The sequence below is a fragment of the Capra hircus genome, chromosome 6 (genome assembly GCF_001704415.2).
Source record: "Capra hircus breed San Clemente chromosome 6, ASM170441v1, whole genome shotgun sequence".
In the NCBI taxonomy this organism is placed as follows: Eukaryota; Metazoa; Chordata; class Mammalia; order Artiodactyla; family Bovidae; genus Capra; species Capra hircus.
The window spans coordinates 69,784,122-69,804,150 of record NC_030813.1 but is presented as its reverse complement, the minus strand read 5'-3'; positions in this window follow the sequence as shown (position 1 = coordinate 69,804,150).

Below are 20,029 nucleotides of genomic sequence, written 5' to 3'. Positions count from 1 at the left end.
CTCTCTGCCATGTGAGGATACAGCAAGAAGAGAATCACCTGCAAACTAAAAAGAGGGCTCTCATCAAGAACATAAATGGCTGGCACTTTGAACTTGGCCTCTCCTGTGTCCAGAAATGTAACAAATCAATTTCTGTTGTTTAAGACACAGGTTTTATCATAGCATCTTGAGCTAAGATGCCTTACATAGTCTCTTGAATGTTGTTAGTACACAACACAGCATGTAGGACCTTCACTCTCAGCTAACTCTCAATATACAGCACATTCTCAATAAAAACACAAGGAATAAAAGAGCCCAGTGTATCCTCACTGGTTGAAGGAGAACCTATTCAGGTTTGCTCTCATCTTGATTCTCTTCCTGCCCCGAGATCTCTCTTACCTTCTCCCAGACTGTATACTCTACCTAGAAGTTCCAGCAAAGCGTTTTTAAAATTAAATATTCCTGATAAAGATTTTGGAACATTTCTTGATATCTTAGTGTGGTATACAAATGATTCCTTCTCTTTCATAAATTTTTTTTTCCCTTTGGAAGAATCTCAGTTGATATTATTAGACCCCCTCCCCGCCCCCCCGCCCCAAAAAAATCAACTTGGCATATATATTAACCAGCTATGAGTCTGGAAGAAATTAAAAAAACCAAACAGAAGTCTTTGATTTTTAAAGCATATTTAATCATGTTTTAAAGCAAAATGAAAGACCACAAATCTATTCAGACATTCCAAACAGTGAAGGAATAATTTTTATCAAAATCTGTAGCCCTACTCACGCAGAAAGAAATTGTCCCTAAGCAGTGCTGACAACTCTGTCTGAGACGTGAATCTGAAAACACTGCACATTTTTTCAATTATATTTTGGAAGCATTGAGTGTGCTCAATGAAATTCCAGAATTAATCCACTCTGGTTTTGCAATAGACACTGACTCATCCAAACTCCTCCCCTCTTTCCTTTTGGCAAAGTCTCTCTTCTACTACCCACTTTAACACACACACACACACACACAACTTAAGCTAGAACCAATGACTATGAAACATCAAAATATTCAGCTAACCCAAAGACTTTCATTTCTGTTTCCTGCCATTGTTTTTATACCCAAGATAAAGGGAAAACACCTCATTTACCACCTGCAACATCTCCCAGATGAGCTGAGGTGCAAGGTACCCTCCCCTCTAAGGGCATAGGCTGCCCCTTCCTGCCCATAAATTTCATGGAGTGACAAGACAGCTACTGATAACTACAAATGCTGAGATTGCAATGGATTGACAATTACTGGGCAGTCATCAGAGAACAAATGATTCACCTAGAAAGAGACAGAGTCTTCCAATGAGATGGATCATTCTGATTCCAGTGCTGAAGAGGTAGGGAGTCCATGAAACAAATTAGCTTCAAAATTCATGGTTTTAGTTCATAATAGCTATTTTTTTAAAAATTAACTATTTTTGAGAAATAATTTACATATATAAAATTTATCCTTTTAAAGTGTACAATTCAGTAGGCTTTAGTATATTCACAAATTTATATAAGCATCACTATCACTTATTTCCAGAATATTTTTATTATCCCAAAAAGAAATGCCATATCCACTGGCGCTTAAGCCCAATCTCTCCAACCCTCCAGCCCCAGACCATCACTCATTTACTTTCTGTCCGTGTGTGTGTGTGTGTGTTGGTTGCTCAGTTGTGTCTGACTCTTTGTGATGCCATGGACTGTAGCCTGCCAGGCTCCTCTTGTCCAGGTGAGAATACTGGAGTGGGTTGCCATAGCCTTCTCCATAGATTTGCCTATTCTTAACACGCATTTTGTATAAATGGCTACCTGTGGCCTTTGTGACTGGCTTTTTTCGCTTAATGTTTTTAAGGTTCCAAATGAGATTTTTTGATGATATGTTGAATTTCTCTTCTAACAGTCTTCCAATATTGAATGATTTTCCATTGTGAAGTGCTGTACACGCATTGTCTCACATCATTCTCACAGCATGGGATGAGGCATTTACAACTATATCTATTTTACAGACAAGGAATTGGGGTTTAGAGAGAAGTCGAGTAACTTGTCCAGGGTCAGACAGCTAATAAACAACAGAGCAGGATTTCAGTCTAGATCCATTTGACTCCAAAGCTGGTGATCACAACCTCCAGGCTCCAGGATTTTTAGAGATGTGTTCTGATTTGTCTGGCCTTTCCAGTCACTTCTTTTACACAGGAAAATGTAGATTGGGAAGATGCTCAAAAGTGAAGGAAGTTCTCTGGGACCTGGACTGGGTGCAATGAGTCTGAAATGCAGGCTAGCCAGTCAGTGAACTGAGTATCGGTGAATGATGGCTGGAAGTCTAAGGCCACAGGAATCTCAGAAACTTTAAGGAGATTGACTGCAGAGCTTCCATCACACCAGAGCAGCAAACAGCTTGGGGTGTCTGGTTGAAGCTTGGAATGCCATTAACATCCCTGCTTGGGTCTCCAATTGGCAGGCTCATAAATCAGATTATTCACCAACAGAAATGGTCTTCTTGATGAACCTTGGAGAAACATAAAAGAAGAGTCATCTTGCCCATCGCATTGCTATGATCCACAGCAAGGCTCAACTTAAGAATCTTGGGATGACATTCAACTTATTTTTTTTAATATTTATTTTATTTTTTAATTGAGGTATAGTTGATTTACAATCAGAGTTTATTTCTGAAGACTCTCCAAACAGTGGCAAAATGTCCATGCAGAGATTTATCAAAGGCTGTCAATTTTCTTGTATCTCCCAGGAGAAATGACAAAAATTCTAACTGAAACCCACAGTTTAATCTTTAACCTTCTTTCAATTTTTTGTTCCAACTCCTCCTTTGAAATTTCAAGAACCCAATGGCCAGGAATGATCAGCCTCACTTCTCCTTGTTTCCACCTCCTGACTTTGAGAGGCCTTGACATGCTTAAACTGTGACATGGTTCAAAATGGGCTGCATTTGAGCAAATTAGAGGCTGTGAGGAATTCTTAAAACACTGGCCCTGTATGCATTTTGAATGCAGGTGCGGAGGAAACGGTCTTTCAGTGAAGATAGATTATTAGGCCCATTGTTAAAAGCAAAGTCAACCAAACTCAAATGCTGAGCTCTTCCTCTTGGTGCAGCTTTAAGCCCAAGTTGAATCTTTAAAAAAATTTTTTTAAATTTTTTTTTAACTTATTTTGTATTGGAGTGGGGTCGCACAGAGTCGGACATGATTGAAGTGACTTAGCAGCAGCAGCATAGCCAACTAACAATGTTGTGATAATTTCAGCAAAGAATAGTGATAGTGAACAGCAAAGGGACTTAGCCATATATATACATGTATCTGTTCTCCCCTCAAACTCCCCTCCCATCCAGGCTGCCGTATAACATTGAACAGAGTTCCCTGTGCTATGCAGTAGGTCCTTGTTGGTTATCCATTTTAAATAAAGCAGTGTGTAAATTTTTCTTTTTTTTTTATTGTAGTATAGTGGATTTACAGTATCGTGTTAGTTTCAGGTGTAGACGTAGTGATTCCATACTTTTGCAGATTATAATCCCTTGGGTGCATGTTATCATTTTAGTTGTGTCTGGCTCTTTGTGACCCCATGGACTGTAGCCTGCAGGTCTCCTCTATCCACAGGATTGTCCAGGCAAGAATACTGGCGTGGGTTGCCATGCCCTTCTCCAGGGGATCTTCCCGACCCAGGGATCGAACCCACATCTCTTATATCTCCTGCATTGGCAGGAAGGTTCTTTTTTTTTTTTTTTTTTTAGTTTTTTATTTTTTTAATTTTAAAATCTTTAATTCTTACATGAGTTCCCAAACATGAACCCCCCTCCCACCTCCCTCCCCATAACATCTCTCTGGGTCATCCCCATGCACCAGCCCCAAGCATGCTATATCCTGCGTCAGACAGACTGGCGATTCAATTCTTATATGATAGTATACATGTTAGAATGCCATTCTCCCAAATCATCCCACCCTCTCCCTCTCCCTCTGAGTCCAAAAGTCCGTTATACACGTCTGTGTCTTTTTTCCTGTCTTGCATACAGGGTCATCATTGCCATCTTCCTAAATTCCATATATATGTGTTAGTATACTGTATTGGTGTTTTTCTTTCTGGCTTACTTCACTCTGTATAATTGGCTCCAGTTTCATCCATCTCATCAGAACTGATTCAAATGAATTCTTTTTAACAGCTGAGTAATACTCCATTGTGTATATGTACCACAGCTTTCTTATCCATTCATCTAGGAAGGTTCTTTACCACTAGCGCCACCTGGGAAGCCCTCATGATCCCTTACAGATTATTAAAAAACAATGGCTATAATTCCCTGTTAAATCCTTGTGGTGTATCTATTTTACATATTATAGTTCATTAATCCCACACTCCTAACTTCTCACTCGTCCTCCTTCAAAGGGAAGTGAGAGTAGTGTTTTCCCTCCACTCCAAAGGCAGGGGCAATCAGCGGCCTGGGCCCTGCTCTCCTTCCGCTGTTTCCAGCAGCGGGAACATTTGCCTGAAAACAAGTCCTCTGACGTCACACCTGAGAGAGCTCACTCTAGCTCTGTAGTCAGACAAGAGCACCTCGGCAACCCTACTCTGCAAATTACTTAACCTCTCTAAGCCTGTGTTTCCTTCCTGTGTTAGGAAGATTGAATGAGATCAAAACACGTGAAGTTCTCAGCAGAGTGTCTGACATGTAGTGAGTACCAGTAAACACTGGCTTTTTTTTTTTTTTTTTTTTTTATAAAATTCTCAGAGCTATTTGGAAGCACGTCCCAGTGAGATGTTACACTGTCCTTATTTTGGCCTGCAGAACACTCACATGATTTAGAGAGGCTGTTGCTGCAGCTGCTAAGTCACTTCAATCGTGTTCGACTCTGTGAGACCCCATAGATGGCAGCCCACCAGGCTCCACCATCCCTGGGATTCTCCAGGCAAGAACACTGGACTGGGTTGCCATTTCCTTCTCCAATTTAGAGAGGCTGGGAGGGAATAAAGATGTGAGCTAACCCTCCTAGGTGCTTTCTGGTATGAGCACTGAATCTCAAAGGCAAGGCTTAGAAATGGGAGTGTTTCTGCCACTGATCTCCTCCAGGAGGAAGGAATTAAGGAGCAAGGAGCCCAGACAATGGAAGATTCTGAGGCAAGAGATGAAGGCCTCACTTCAGACAGCGAGAGTGAGGAGAGGAGGGTGCAGGCCCATGAGAGTAGAGGCCGGGAGACAGCTTGGCCACTGCTAGCCATAGGCTCCCGGGAGCCAGTTAGGGACAGGCACCCCTCCACCCAGGACCCATGGTTTGGCGAGGGGAGCACAGGATGGATTCCAGTCCCCCACCCTTCCTCTCTTGTCTCCTCAAATAAGTCCTTTATCAGGACCCAGACTCCACAGCCTCAAGCAATAGCTGAGGGCTGGGCATGGGTATCTGAGTTTGGATTTGGACCAAGAGTCCAGAACCATGAGGATAAGAGCAAGTAGGCTGCTATCTGTGGAGGGCAGGAGGGGAAGAAAGGAGGGTCTTAGCAAAGTGTTTCTCTATATGTAACGGAGCAGGACCCTATCAGGCCTTTCCCAGGACAGATTCCCACCCCTCCTTCCCACTCCATGTCCTCTGCCTGCATCTTTTTCATAGAAAAACTCTAGCCCCCTAGGCTTTCCCTGAGTTCCAAATAATAAATTTAATACAAGAAATGAGAAATCGCAGAAACAAAGGAAAGCAGTCAAGAAGGCAAAATAATAATAGTTTAGTCATTAAACAAAGTCAGGGATCTTTAGTTCCTCCTCAATGGCCATAGATAGCATTCTGAGCCATGTCCTTTGAGCTGCTTTGCAGATACTGAAATCCCCACCAGGTGGGAGAAGTTAACTACATACTGATCATGATCACTGATCACTGATAACTACATACTGACCCCAGGCCAGTTGGAAACAGGAGGTTAATGATGATGTTCATTCTCGATTACCTCACCACCCACCAACCAGAAGAATGTCTATGATCTGACCACGCACCCCAAAACCCCCTCCTCACCATGTCTTGGAAAACTTTTCCCTGAAAGCCATCAAGGAGTCCAGGTCTCTTAGACACTAACTGCCTGAACTCCTAGCTTGATGCCCTGCAATGAACGCTGTACTTTCCTTCACCATAACCAGTGTCGGTAACTGGCTTTACTGTGATTGGGCAAGTGGACTCAAGTTTGGTTGGATAATGTATACTTTTCCAAATGTGTGAACCACCTTACAGGTTGTGTTCTTCAGAAAATGAAGCTGAAATGAAGGTTGGAATTCTTGTGTTGCCTCTAAGTTGTGTCTGACTCTTGCAACCCCATGGACTATAGCCTGCCAGGCTCCCCAGTCCATGGAATTTCCCAGGCAAGAATACTGGAGTGGGTTGCCATTTCCTTCTCCAGGGGATCTTCCTGACCCAGGGATTGAGGGTACATCTCCTGTGTTGGCAGGTGGATTCTTTACTACTGAGCCACCAGGGAAGCCAAAAGTTGGGATATGAGATGTTTATTAAAGATAAATGTAAAGCACAGGATTGGGCCTAGAGGAGCCACCAGCTGAAAGCTGTTGACCAAACTCCCTTCAGCTGGGCAGCAAGGCCTTCCTAAAAGGGCGGTGTGGCGGCGCCTTTCCAAGTGAACCACAATTACCAGTCAACAGCACTGAGTTAGCAAGTAGTGAAACGTTGCTCCTGGGGAAATACAGGGCCTAGGTTCCTGTGAGCCTCTGATCACAACATTGTCACCAACAGATCAATACGGGACCTGGTTTGATGTGTATCTTTTTTAAGGCAACTTTTAGAATATATACTATTGATTCATAGCTGTTGAACTCATGGTCAACAAGACTGCAACTCAGGCCTGAGCAAAGCTTAATCTAACACACGTGTTTCCTGTTTTCTGCGTAAGGCTCATTATAGCCTTCTAGTACTCAGAAACACGAGTCCAGCTTCAGAATTGAGCCTGGGGGCCATTTTAAAACAGCAAAACCACCAATGAGAAGCACAAAATGTAGCACTAAATAGACCTTGAAAAGGACACGTTTGCAGGGTGTGAACTGAAAAAAGAAGTCATCAAGTCACCTGTCCAGTCTCAGCTGAGAACTTGCAGGTCCGGCAATACAATTTTTTGTTCCTCTGCACATCAGCAAATGACCGTGGAAGCATCGAAAGTACTGGCTTTAGGGTCACAGGTACATTTCAGCAAGCAGGCAAATTCACAGATTCAGAATCCATGAATAATGAGGATCAATCATGCTTAATATTAATTGCCTCCTTAATAATTTAAAATGTTACTCTACTTTCACTCTAGGTAATATTGATGAAATCATGGTTTAATTGTGCAGGATGTGTTTTTTCTAACATACATTAATTTGAATACATTGTTAAAATTGTTCATCTTTACATCTAAATCATCTGACACATCGCCCGAGTGGTGCACAGACCTCAGGTGTCCATGGTTCTTTGAAGCTGCATTTTTGTGAGCGTCACGGATTTGATACGTGGATGATTTGGTCTGACCCACTCTCAGGATATCCTTCTCTCCTCAGGTTTCTACTGGAATCATTCATTTGTTCCGGGATCTCTGGACTAAGAAGGAATTCTCATCCACGTTCCACTCAGCATAAGCTATGCTTATCCTTTACTTGCTAATAAAACAGCAGCTTGTATTTAATGCGGATTGATTGAAATAAGAGAATTCAGCGACTTTCCAAACCCACCAACTTCTTCCTGTGTGGTTAAACGTTCCCATATTTGGTGAAAATGGAGAAAGGAAATGACAAAGGATTGGATATTATCCTGAAACCTATTTGTTTACTTTAAAAATCTTAATAAAAAGATTTCTCCAATTTATTTTTCATAACTTCGTAGGAAGCAAGAACAATTTCTGAGAAAGAGCTGGTTTTTAGACAAAAATGTCATTTAATCTCCAAGTACACAGTAAATTACTTTAAAGTGCTACTTGGCATTTGTTATCTAAGATGTCCAGAATCGATAACATTGCAAAGATTCTCTGATAATCATGAGGATGCAGATTTATTTCCTTCAGTGGAGAGTCCATTAAAAGCATATGAACTTTTTAACTGGCCTCCAACCTCTATGCCATGTGATCTACTTGCATTTTTCCATAATTTGTAAGCATCAGCTGAGGTTTTTTAATAGTTGACGCTAATATTTGTTAACTGAAAGTGGAGGTGATTTAAACCAAACCAAAGATAGCATGTATACTTTTTTTTTTAACATTGAACCTATGTTGGGACCTTTGTTCTATTTTCTTCTTCTTTGTGCTTTTCTTGTTTTTGTAAACAAATTTCAGCTTTATTAAGGTATAATTGACAAATAAAATGTTATTTAAGGTATTTAAGGGTACATGTGATGATTTGATACATGTTATGAGAGAATTCTCCCCATCTAGTTAATTAACACATCCATCACCTCACATATTTATCTTTTTTTTTTTTTAAAGAGAACATTTAAGTACTACGCTCAGCAAAATTCAGTTATACGATAGAGTGTTGTCAACTATAGTCACCATGTTTGAAGTTAGATCCTCAGACCTTGTTCATCTCACACCTGAAACTGTGAACCCTTTTCATCATCATCTCCCTATTCCCCAACCCCCCAGCCTCTGGCAACCACTGTTTTACTCTCTGTGTCTAGGAGTTAGTCTTTTTGTGTTTGTTTTTAAGATTCCAGGTATAAGTGATACTTTGGAGTATTTGTCTTTCTCTGTCAGGCTTATTTCACTTAGCATAATACCCTCAAGATCCATTCATAAATGGCATGATTTCTTTCTTTCTGAGAGCTGGATAATATTTTACATCTCTATCCATTCATCTGTCTGGACATTTAGGTTGCTTCCATTTCTTGGCTATTGTAAATAGTGCTGCTATGAACATGGGGCTGTAGTTATCTCATTTGATACCCTGTTTTCATCCCCTTTAAATATATACTTACAGTTGGAATTATGGAATCATATGGTAATTATATTTTTAATTTTTCTGAGGAACCTCCCAATTGTTTTCCGCAGTGACTGAACCATTTTACATTCTTACTAACACTGCACAAGGGTTCCCTTTTCTCCACAGCCTCACCAACACTACTATCTCTTGTCTGTTTGGTGACAGCCAGTCTAACAGTTGTGAGGAGATAACTTGTTGTGGGTTTGACTTGCATTTCCCAGATTAGTGATGTTGAGCCTCATTTCGCGTACTCATTAGCCGTTTGTCTTCTTTAGAAAAGTGTCTATTCAATTCCTCTGGCCACCTTTAAGTTGGATTGTTCTCATGCTACTGGGTCTTTTGAGTTCTTTTCATATTTTGGCTACAAATATAACATAATTGATAGTTCAACTTGCTAGTCCTGCTCACCAGGAGGGACTTTCACATTCTGAATGTGGTTTCCAGATGAGGACAAAGTCTGTGATCCCAGCACCTGATCATCCTCAGAGCCTTCACAATTCTGCTTCCCCAGGTTTTTATAGTCCCTGGTTCCCCTCTTGTGGGTTTTAGCCCATGATGGCAACAGTAGGTTTTGATCATCACAGAATACACTCCTGCTGTATATCACCTGCTTTGTTCTCTGGACCACACTTTGCCCCCCTGAGTGGCAGCTCACAACTATGTTCCAAACAGGTCATCAATATATGCTCCTCCTCAGTACTTTGGCCACCTCATGCGAAGAGTTGACTCGTTAGAAAAGACTCTGATGCTGGGAGGGATTGGGGGCAGGAGGAGAAGGGGACAACAGAGGGTGAGATGGTTGGATGGCATCACCAACTTAATGGACGTGAGTTTGAGTGAACTCCGAGAGTTAGTGATGGACAGGGAGGCCTGGCATGCTGCAATTCATGGAGTTGCAGAGAGTTGGACACAACTGAACGACTGAATGGACTGACTGACTGACTCAGCCTTCACAGTGGTCACATGGCCCCCTGGAGAGGTTAGAGCCCTGGAACTCTCACCCCTGGCCTTGAATAGCCTCATTCGTATCTCACACATAGAGCACAAATGATCATTTTCCACATGTACTGGGACATGAATAGGTTGGGAAGCCCCTCTGAAGACTAAGATTCAGCTTGGCTTTGGGAATCTCCAAGCATCCCTCACTACCTCAGTTCTGTGTGCTAGACTCTCTCTCCAGTACCTGATTGCCAGTCCCTAGAACAACTGGCTCATCTTTAGACTTGAGACTCACTTGCTTCATTCCTGTGGCAGAGACTGACTGGATGGTCACCCAACCCGCTTCTCTCCTGGGTTTATACACAAACTGCATTTCCAAGGCCCTTGCATCCGGGCAGGGCTGTGAGACTAGCTCTGGCTGATGGACTGTCAGTGTAAACGATGTATCACTCCTGGGTGAAGACCAGTAGAGCTGTATGGTCTCACCACACTTTCCTTCTAACTTCTTTGTCCAAAGTGTCCTTTGCATGTGTTGAAGATGGTTACTAGATCCCTAAATGACTATACCCTTTGTCCAGCTGCCCCACAGCTTCTAACTGAAACAAACTTGGACTTGAATGAAAAGAATTTATTGTGTTAAGCCCTAAAACGTCAGGACTTATCTGTTATAATAACTAGCATTATCTACAGTAATCAGTACAGTTTCTCTATCATAGACATTCATGATGTTAGGGGATGAACTATGCCACCCTAAAATTCATGCATGGAAGTCCCAACCCCCAGGATCTCTGAATGTCATGGTAAGTTCTTTAAAGAGGCATTTAGTTAGAATAAGGAGATTAGAGAGGGTTCTAATCTAACATGCCAGTGCCGTTATAGGGAAAGACATAGACCAGAGGTGGTAGTACACAGGTGGATAACGATGGGAAGAGGCAGCGAGAGCGTGCCCACCTGTAAGCCAAGGAGGGAGGAAACCAAGCCTGCCAGTTCTTTGATCTTAGACTTCCCACCTCCAGAGCTGCAGGCAATAAATTTCCATTTTTTTAAACCACCCAGTCTGGGGGATTTTTGTTTCAGGAGCTCCAGAAAACTAGTACACATGGTCCCGTCTCCCTGTGTATCATTTTGTTTCCCTATTTCCCAACAGATGTGTTTATTTAAAATACTATCAGTTCTCAAAGATGCTGGTTTTGCCAGCTTTCCTGTCTTTGCCATTTTATCTTTCATGACTTGCAATCAGTTTTGGTAATTCCTATTCTTACATAAACCCAAACACACACACATATATTGCTTCTGCTTGATATTTTCCCATTTCACAACAGTCTTGCTCTTAGAGGTTTGCTCAATAAAAGTCTTTATTGAGGGCCGCGGTGGGTTTGAACTTAGCCAAGTCCAAGTCTGCACAGTGAGCTAATGGGTTAAGTGAATACCAGCTCCAAACATTCTGTGAGATCCTCCAATCCCTGTCTTCCCTTTCCATCCACTGCCCTTGAAGGTAGTCGCTAGCAAACTCCCTAAGTTGCAGGTTTCTCTGACATAGGATCTATCTTCAGAGACCGTGAACATAAGCAGCCCTGACTGTGTGAGTGCAAGGTCAGCACAATCGCCCATTTCCCTCACTGTGTTGGAGCCAGGCCCTGCTCTGGAATCTGTGAGCCTGTCAAATTGTGGCAACTGTCACACTGAGCCAAAACCGAGTTTTGCTGATGGAAGCAAGCTGCACAATCCAGGGCAGCCCACAAACCCCAAGATACCACCTTGCAGAAGTTTTGCTCTGGCTCTGAGCTTTAAACTAGGTAACCACCTATTGATAAATGGAGCTTCCAAAATACACACAGGGACCACCTGTTTGGCTAATTCCAAGTATTTTACATTCGACTTCAGTAAATTGTTTAACACAGCTCCCTCTACTGGGCTGTTAGTGACGCTGAAGCTTTTGGTTTCAAAACCAGGGAGAAAGGTTTTGAAACCAAAACCTTTCAGCTACCACCAGTTGAGCTGACAGAATCAATGAGGAAATAGCATTGCCTGATGTGAAAATCCTAACGGGTATTTGAGTGGGACCCTTTGGGGTTTTGCCAGTGCCTTTTGGGTCTGCCACCTTGCATCTCAGTAACTTGCCATCTGGGAAAAGGGGGTCAGCAGTCCTGATGGGCTTCCCAAGAGGTGTATGGGTTAATACAGGGTTTGTTTCTAGGAACAACTGTGATTCCAAGTTTAGCTCCACAGGAAGTCAACAAGCACAAGAAACAACAGGGCAAAGGTGTTCCCAAAAAGCCAGCCAAAACACAATCGCAAATGGGGACCCTTTCAGAATAAAAGCAGACCGAAAGTAAGGCAGGCTGCTCTCCCAAGAGTCTGATCTGGGACAATCAGCGCGAGTTCCAGGTTTGAACCAAGGCCCATTTGTGACCTTTGTTCTGACCATTAAAGACTCTTAAAAAGGACAGTCCAGATTTGTTTCTTTCATCCTGAATCAGGAAGCTCTGCAGTAAGGGATGAGGCAAAGAGAGTCCCTGAAAATTTGTCTCCTTTGTCTACAGGGCTCAGGGTGATCCTGGTCCCACTGAGCATGTGGAGTGAAGATTTCCTTCAGCCCAGCCTAAGTGACACACCCACCCCTCTGCACCTGTCTACATGTCTGCCCAGACCCTAAGTAAGCATCATCTGTGTTGGAGATTGAGAGAATCCAATAAAGCAAAGGGAGATCAAAATGACAGTGCTGATACAAGCTGGCTTGGTGAGTGCGGCTTTGATTATATTAGCCAAGTGGCTTTTTAATCTCTCCCTCTGTACTGAACGTACTTCCCAGGCTCTTGCCGGGAAGGTTACAAAGAGTCTGTTCCCCGCAAAAGCCTGGCTTTGTAAAGTTTACGGCACAGGGGAGCAGGAGGAATGATCCCGGCCAAAGAATGACTGACTCATTCTCCCAGTTCCCTCTCCTGGACTCACAGATCAGATAAGTCATTCCTCTCCCCCTGGGGAGATGAACAAAGTGGTGGCAAGAGTCCAGGAGCTGTGCTCTGGTGGAGGTGTCCACATGGAAGGAAGCATCAAGAGACGGAAATAAGTGTCCCCAGCAGTCTCTTCTTGGAAGCCCCCATGCAGCCTCACCCTACCTCCCTGTGTATGGATACAGGTGGGTGTACACACACACACACACACGCACACAAACACACACCCACCAGCACCTCCTGCAAAGATCGACTCAAGGCTCCATCCTGGGCTTCATAGCCTGTGATGATGTCTGCGTGTGTGCTGAGCCACTTCAGTCGTGTCTGACTCGTTGTCACGCTACGGATTGTAGCCCACCAGGCTCCTCTGTCCATGGGATTCTCCATGGACAGAGGAGCAAGAATATTGGAAAAGGTTTCCATGCCCTCCTCCATGGGATCTTCCTGACCTAGGGATTGAACCCATGTCTCTTACATCTCCTGCGTTGGCAGGTGGTCCTTTACCACTAGCGCCACCTGGGAATCAGTCTCCTTAGCATTGTGCTCCTCCACTGTTTCCTTTCTACCTCCTCCATTAGGACTTGAACTCCCAGAAGGCAAGATTGTATTCCATTACTTTTTTTCTTCCAATTTTATTGAGAAATAATTGGCATATATTATTGCATAAGTTTAAGATGCAAAGTGTGATGGTTTGATTTCCATATATTGTGAAATGATTGCCATGATAGATATAGATAAATTTTACCATCTCATTAATATACAATTTAAAAACTTTCTTCTTGAGAAAAGATTTATCTGGACTTTTTCACTAATCATGATTTTAAGATTCTTCTATATTGTTGAATGTATTAATACATCTTTTGCTTGCTGAGGAGTATTCCATTGTATGGACATACTAGACTTTATTCTTGGGTTCAGCAGTTGACAAGCTATTTTGTTCCTTTTCTTTCTTTTTCTTCTAGTTTTATTGAGAAATAATTGACGTATGGCACTGTATAAGGTTAAGGTATACAGCATAATGATTTGACTTACATATGTCATGAAATGATTATCACAATAAGTTTAGAGAACATTCATCATCTCACATAGACACACACAAAAAAAGAAAAAAATATCCTTGCGATGAGAACTCTTAGTATTTACTCTCTTAACGTTCATGTATAATGTACAGCAGTGTGATCATGTTGTATGCATTGCGTATCTCTGTTTACCTGGAATTCGCACATAGTAGATGCTTGAGAAATGTTTCTGGGCTGGCTGGCTGGATGGATGGATGGACAGATGAATAACATGAATATAGAATAAAACTTTGGGAACCCAGAGAGATAGGGCTTTTTTCTAGATATAAACTAAGGCTTTGACTCAGTCTTAGGGCTGCCTCAGGCCTGGGGTGATCCTAGAGCAACCCCAGAAGCAGCCAGCTGCACAGAGGCTGCCAGAGTAGAGAAGATCTGGTGTGTGTGTGTTAGTCGCTCAGTCGTGTCCAACTCTGCGACCCCACAGACTGTGGCCCGCCAGGCTCCTCTGCCCATGGAATTCTCCAGGCAAGAATACTGGAGTGGATTGCCATTCCCTTCTCCAGAGGAACTTCCCAACCCAGGATCAAACCCTGGTCTCCTGCATCACAGGCAGGTTCTTTACCATTTGAGCTACAGGGAAGTAAGATCTGGATCTGAACTAAATTCCTCTGAATGCCAGGGTTTCCCAGGTTATATCAGTCCCCTGCTGGACCTCCCCGGCCTGGCTCTGGACCCTTGGTCTGAGCGTGGACTTTTCCAATGTAGGGTTCCTCCTAGCTCCCCACATGCTTCCCTCCCTCTCTCCTGCAGACTGACACACCTGCTAGTTCCTAGCCAGAGACTTGGTTTGGGGATCTTCAACCTGAGAAACTTAAGACCCTCTCACAACCGAAGTACAACTGTCAATAAAATATGAGCTAAATATTCACATACTATACATCATGCTATTTCTTTTTGGCCTGTGTAGACTTAAATAGCATCTTGCCTAGAGAACATAACATGCCCAATAAATATTGGTTAAGTAAGGAATTGATCAATATAATATATTTAATTACACTGAGAACGAGTAGGGGGGCTTGGATTTTGACCAAGGAAGACTATGGAAAAGAGGTGGTATAAGCCCCTATGGACTGTTTTCTAGGACATCTGAGGTGTGAAAACTAGCCCTACAGGCTTGAGTGTGTTTCACCTCTGCTGTATCATCAACACACCCTATAATACTTCTATAAATATAGGAAATTACAGTTTACTCTTCTGAAGTCTTCTGGAGATTAACATCACACCTATCTCATAGGCTTGCTCAATGAGAAATAAAATGAAACAGCATAAAATGCTTAGTATAGTATCAGGCACATAGTTTTTAACCAATATCTTTTTAAGTTGCTGATGCTGTTTTGTTATTTTTTTTTTTTTGAGTCAGGATTCCAGGGCAACGCAGGGGGAAAAGATCATTATTGGTGTTCAGGGGCAGTGTGGAGGTGGTAAAGCCGAGGGTGGCATCACAGCTGTGTCACAGCTCTGTGAAGCTCCAGATATGCACAGATGGAATGGTTTTCTGCAAAAAGAAGTGTAAATGGAGTCAGAGGAGCTCAGAGAGAGTTCGAAGAGGGTTCAATCACAAAGGCACATAGGAAGGCTCGAAAGGATAAGGCACAAAGCTCAAAAGAAAGCCCTAACAAGGAAGCCTCGTGGTCTGACCTGGAGAGCTTGCTAGTGGGCTCCCACTCACACTCCATCCTGTAAAGTGGGTGGGGAGAGAGAGACAGAGACTCAGAGAGAGGAGCCGGCCCGCTCCCACCTGCTGCCGGCCCACCCAGCTATCCCTCAGACCTGGCTTCCTGCCTCTCTGGTGAGGGATGTGTCCCTTGGCTCAGTAGCCATCAAAGGTCTTAGAGCATAGAGGGACATCTGCCAGGGAAAACAAAGGGACCCCGCCCTCTGCTGCTGGGGAAATCTCTTGAGGATGCTCTAGAGTACTGTCCGCACATGGAGGCAAGCAGCTCATCAGCGCTGGGGACCTTGAGGGATGCTGGAGAGACTCTGCAGAGTCAGGGGGGAAAGCCCGCGGGCTATTTTAGGCCAGGCCCAGACTGTAGTCAATGGAAGTTTTGTTTATGTAACATCTGCTGAAGGCCCTTTGGAGAGAATGACCCCGGGCTCCCGGCCGGGGCTGTAGTGAGCAGGGGTGGGATGGAAGCTTCCTGTTGTTCTTGGCCGGGCCGCCCAGCTGGTGGTGCAGCTCCCCTCCTGGAGCTCTTGGTTTTGCTCCGCCCGCTCCTTCCAATCACCCTCACTTCAGCTTCCTTCCTCCGGCGCTGTGCAGGCAGGGTGTCCCTCAGAGGGGGTGACTCAGGCTCTGGACCCCACAGAGCTGCCCCCTTGACCCCAGGCCTCCCTGCTCACTCTATGTCTTGGATGTTCCAGGGCGTCCTTCCTGCACGTTTCCTTGGCTGCGGGTTTGCTATCAGACGCTGCAGTTAGGGAACGGGGCGGGGTCTGAATCTAGCGCCGCCATTGGGTCCTTGCTGGGCAACTTGTAGGATCCCTTGAGTTTTTATTATATTCAAATATGTATATAAATACATCAGACAAAGCATATATGTCAATTTCCCTCCTATCAGCCTTATTCAAAGGCAGTCAGACTATTTTGGTATATTTTTTAAACACAGATTCTCTTGGTACTAAAGTATGTTGTGTCCCTCCAAAATGTGTGTGCTGAATTCCTAATTCCCAAAGTGATGGTATTAGGTAGTGCAGTCTTAGATCATGAGGGTGGAGCCCACATGCATGGAATATTTTAAGGGTGGAGTCCGTATAAAAGAGCCTCCAGAGAGATCCGAGGTCCCTTGGCCAAGTGAGGACACTGCAGGAGGTCTGCAATCCAAAGGAGAGCCCTCAACATTAATCCTGGCACTCTAATCTCAGATTTCAGCCTCCTGAACTGTGAGAAATCTATTTTTATTGTTTATAAGCCACTCAGTCTATAGTGTTTTATGACAGCAGCCTGACCTAAGACCATTGGGAAGGATAGTGGTAGGAAGGAGAAGGACTTTTTTAAGGTTAAGACATAAAGAGGTACAAATCTGAAATGGACAGTTTGATGCAATCTGGTTATCTAGATATCTACCCATGTAACCACTAGTCAGATCAAGACACAGAGTGTTTCCTTCACCCTTATGTGAACAGTTCCATCGTGTCTCTGTCTAATCAGTAACTTGTTCACACCCAATCTGCCCTTCTTAATCTGCTTAGGCTGCCATAACAAAATAGCACAGGCTGGACTGTGTAAATAACAGAGTCACTCTCAGTTCTGGAGGCTGGAAGTCTGAAATCAGGGTTCCAGCTTGGTTGGGTTCTGGTGAGGGCTCTTTTTCAGGCTTGCAGATAGCCCCTTTCTCACTGTGTGTTCCCCGGACCTCTTATTTGTGCACTGAGCTCTTTGATGTCTCTTCTTATAAGCACACTGTTCCTATCAGATTGAAGATAGGGCCTCCCTGGTGGCTCAGAGGTTAAAGCGTCTGCCTCCAATGCAGGAGACTGGGGTTCGATCCCTGGGTCGGGAAGATCCCTTGGAGAAGGAAATGGCAATCCACTCCAGTATTCTTGCCTGGAGAATCCCATGGATGGAGAAGCCTAGTAGGTTACAGTCCATGGGGTCACAAAGAGTCGGACACGACTGAGCGACTTCACCTTCACCTATCAGATTAGTGTGCTGTGTGCATGCTCAGTCATGTCCGACTCTTTGTGACCCCATTGGCTGTAGCCTGCCAGGCTCCCCTGTCCAAGGAGTTTTTTTCAGGCAAGAATACTAGAGTAGGTTGCCATGTCCTCCTCCAGGAGATCTTCTTGACCCAGGAATCAAATTTAGGTCTTTTGTATTGGCAGGCAGATTCTTTACTACTGCGCCACCTGGGAAGCCAGGCCAGGGCCCCACCCTTATGAACTCACTTAACCTTAATGAATTCTATAAAGGCTCTGTCTCCAAATACCATCACTCTGGAGGCTAGAACCTTAACACAGGTATTTTGGAGGAAGACAGTTCAGATCTCAGCATTAATACCACTCCCTCCTCCTCCAGCCCCTGACTGTAGCCACTGCTTCACTTACAGTGCTTCAGATCTGAAAGCAACCCAATTGTCCATCAACACAAAAATGGATAAGAAAACATTGTTCAAGTAAAGTCACACAAAGGAATACATGCTATTGCAATTTACAAAAAGAATGTGTACTAGTACCTCGGATCCATTCTGGGCGTTCCTCTGATCAAGTGATGAACAGGGCAAAGTAACACAGGCCTTTGGGACTGACATTCTAGTCTCTGCCTCCTCTTCTCCAAAGGCTGGTTCATTCAGGCCAAGTTAAATTATCCCCTCACATCTGAAAGCAAAATTTCAAGTCTTTCGGGACCTTGGCTAACCACTGACAATCCTCCCACCCTGGGGTCATGATGGAGACCCCTGCTCCCAGCATGAGTGGTTTTCAGTAGAGCTTTGTTAACATAAAACATAGCTTTCTTGGGGGCAGAAACTGAATTTGAACTTTCTGTTGTTTTTGTTAAAAAACAATAGAGTACCCCATTGGCCTAGGAAAAAGCAGTTGTTTCAAATTAGGTGTAATTTTGAATTAAGACAATATTGGCTTAACAGATTTTACCCAAGATATTTTTCTATACATATACATCTATACATGTTTTTTTTTTTCCTGAGAAAAACTGTGATAGATTTTCATGTCCACTGTTGTTTAGCTTTATATTTTGTAAAGTATCAAAGTAAGTTTATTTTTAGCAATTGTGCTTTAACAGATTGGGCTAAACTGTTTGAGAAAGGGTTCTGCTGATAATCATCTCTTTTGAGGTGGAGAGTTTTAATTCACTGATATAATTGATTTTAAAGTGAAGGCAGCTAGAACTTGAGATCTGAGATAACAAGCTAGTTCAGTTCAGTTGCTCAGTCGTGTCCGACTCTGCGACCCCATGGACTGCAGCATGCCAGGCTTTCCTGTCCATCACCCACCCCTGGAGCTTGCTCAAACTCATGTCCATAGAGTCGGTGATGCCATCCAACCATCTCATCCTCTGTTGTTCCCTTCTCCTTCTTCCCTCAATCTTTCCCAGCATTAGGGTCTTTTCCTATGAATCAGTTCTTCGCATCAGGTGGCCAAAGTGTTGGAGCTTCAGCATCAGTCCTTCTAATGAATATTCAGAACTGATTTCCTTTAGGATTATCTGGTTTGATCTCCTTGAAGTCCAAGGGACTCTCAAGAGTCTTCTCCAACACCACAATTCAAAAATATCAATTCTTTGGCACGCAGCCTTCTTTGAGGTCCAGCTGTCACATCACACATGACTACTGGGAAAACCATAGCTTTGACTATTGCAATTGTGCAAATCACAGCATTTCCCAGGCAGTGGACTGGATATTCTACTTCCAGATGTTTCATTCTGATTTCTGTGAGTCTGGATTTTTTATCCAGAGGCCTTTCTTGCCTAAGATCCCAATTTGCCTTTGGTGGTTTTTTTTTTTTTTTTGCACTGAGAAGATATTTAAAAGGCCAGAAGCAGAGATGCTAGTGAAGTATAGAGGCAGCATCTGTGTGTTCATATCAAAGACCCATGTTTTGGGTCCTATTTATTCCCTCTGCCTGGCTATGTGATCTTACTATCCATTATCCATATCTATTCGTATCTATAATCCATAGCTTAGGGATGTTGATGCCTCCCTCTGATCTGATAAGAATTTGGAAATAATATCTGTGGCATGCCTGGCACATGGTGGTTTATTCATTCAAAAATATTTATTAAGTGCCTATCACATGTCAGATTCTTTAACAGTGGGGACAGAGCAATGAACAAAATGATCTCTGCCCAACAGAGCTCGCAGTTGTTCAGTAAATAGCTGCTATTCCAGCTGGTACATGAAAAGCTGCTTAGCATCACTAATCATCAGGGAAATGCACATCAAAATCGTAATGAGATTGTCTCACGCCAACTAGCAGGGCTGTTACATTTCTTTAAGGTTGTGTTGCTAAGAATTTGGAGAAATTGGAACTCTTGTTGGTGGGGATGTAAAATGAAAGAGCCACCATGAAAGACAGTGTAGAAGTTCCTCAAAACATTACAGATAGAACTATCATCTGATCCAGCAGTTTCACTTCCAAGTAGGTATCCAGGAGAATTAAAAT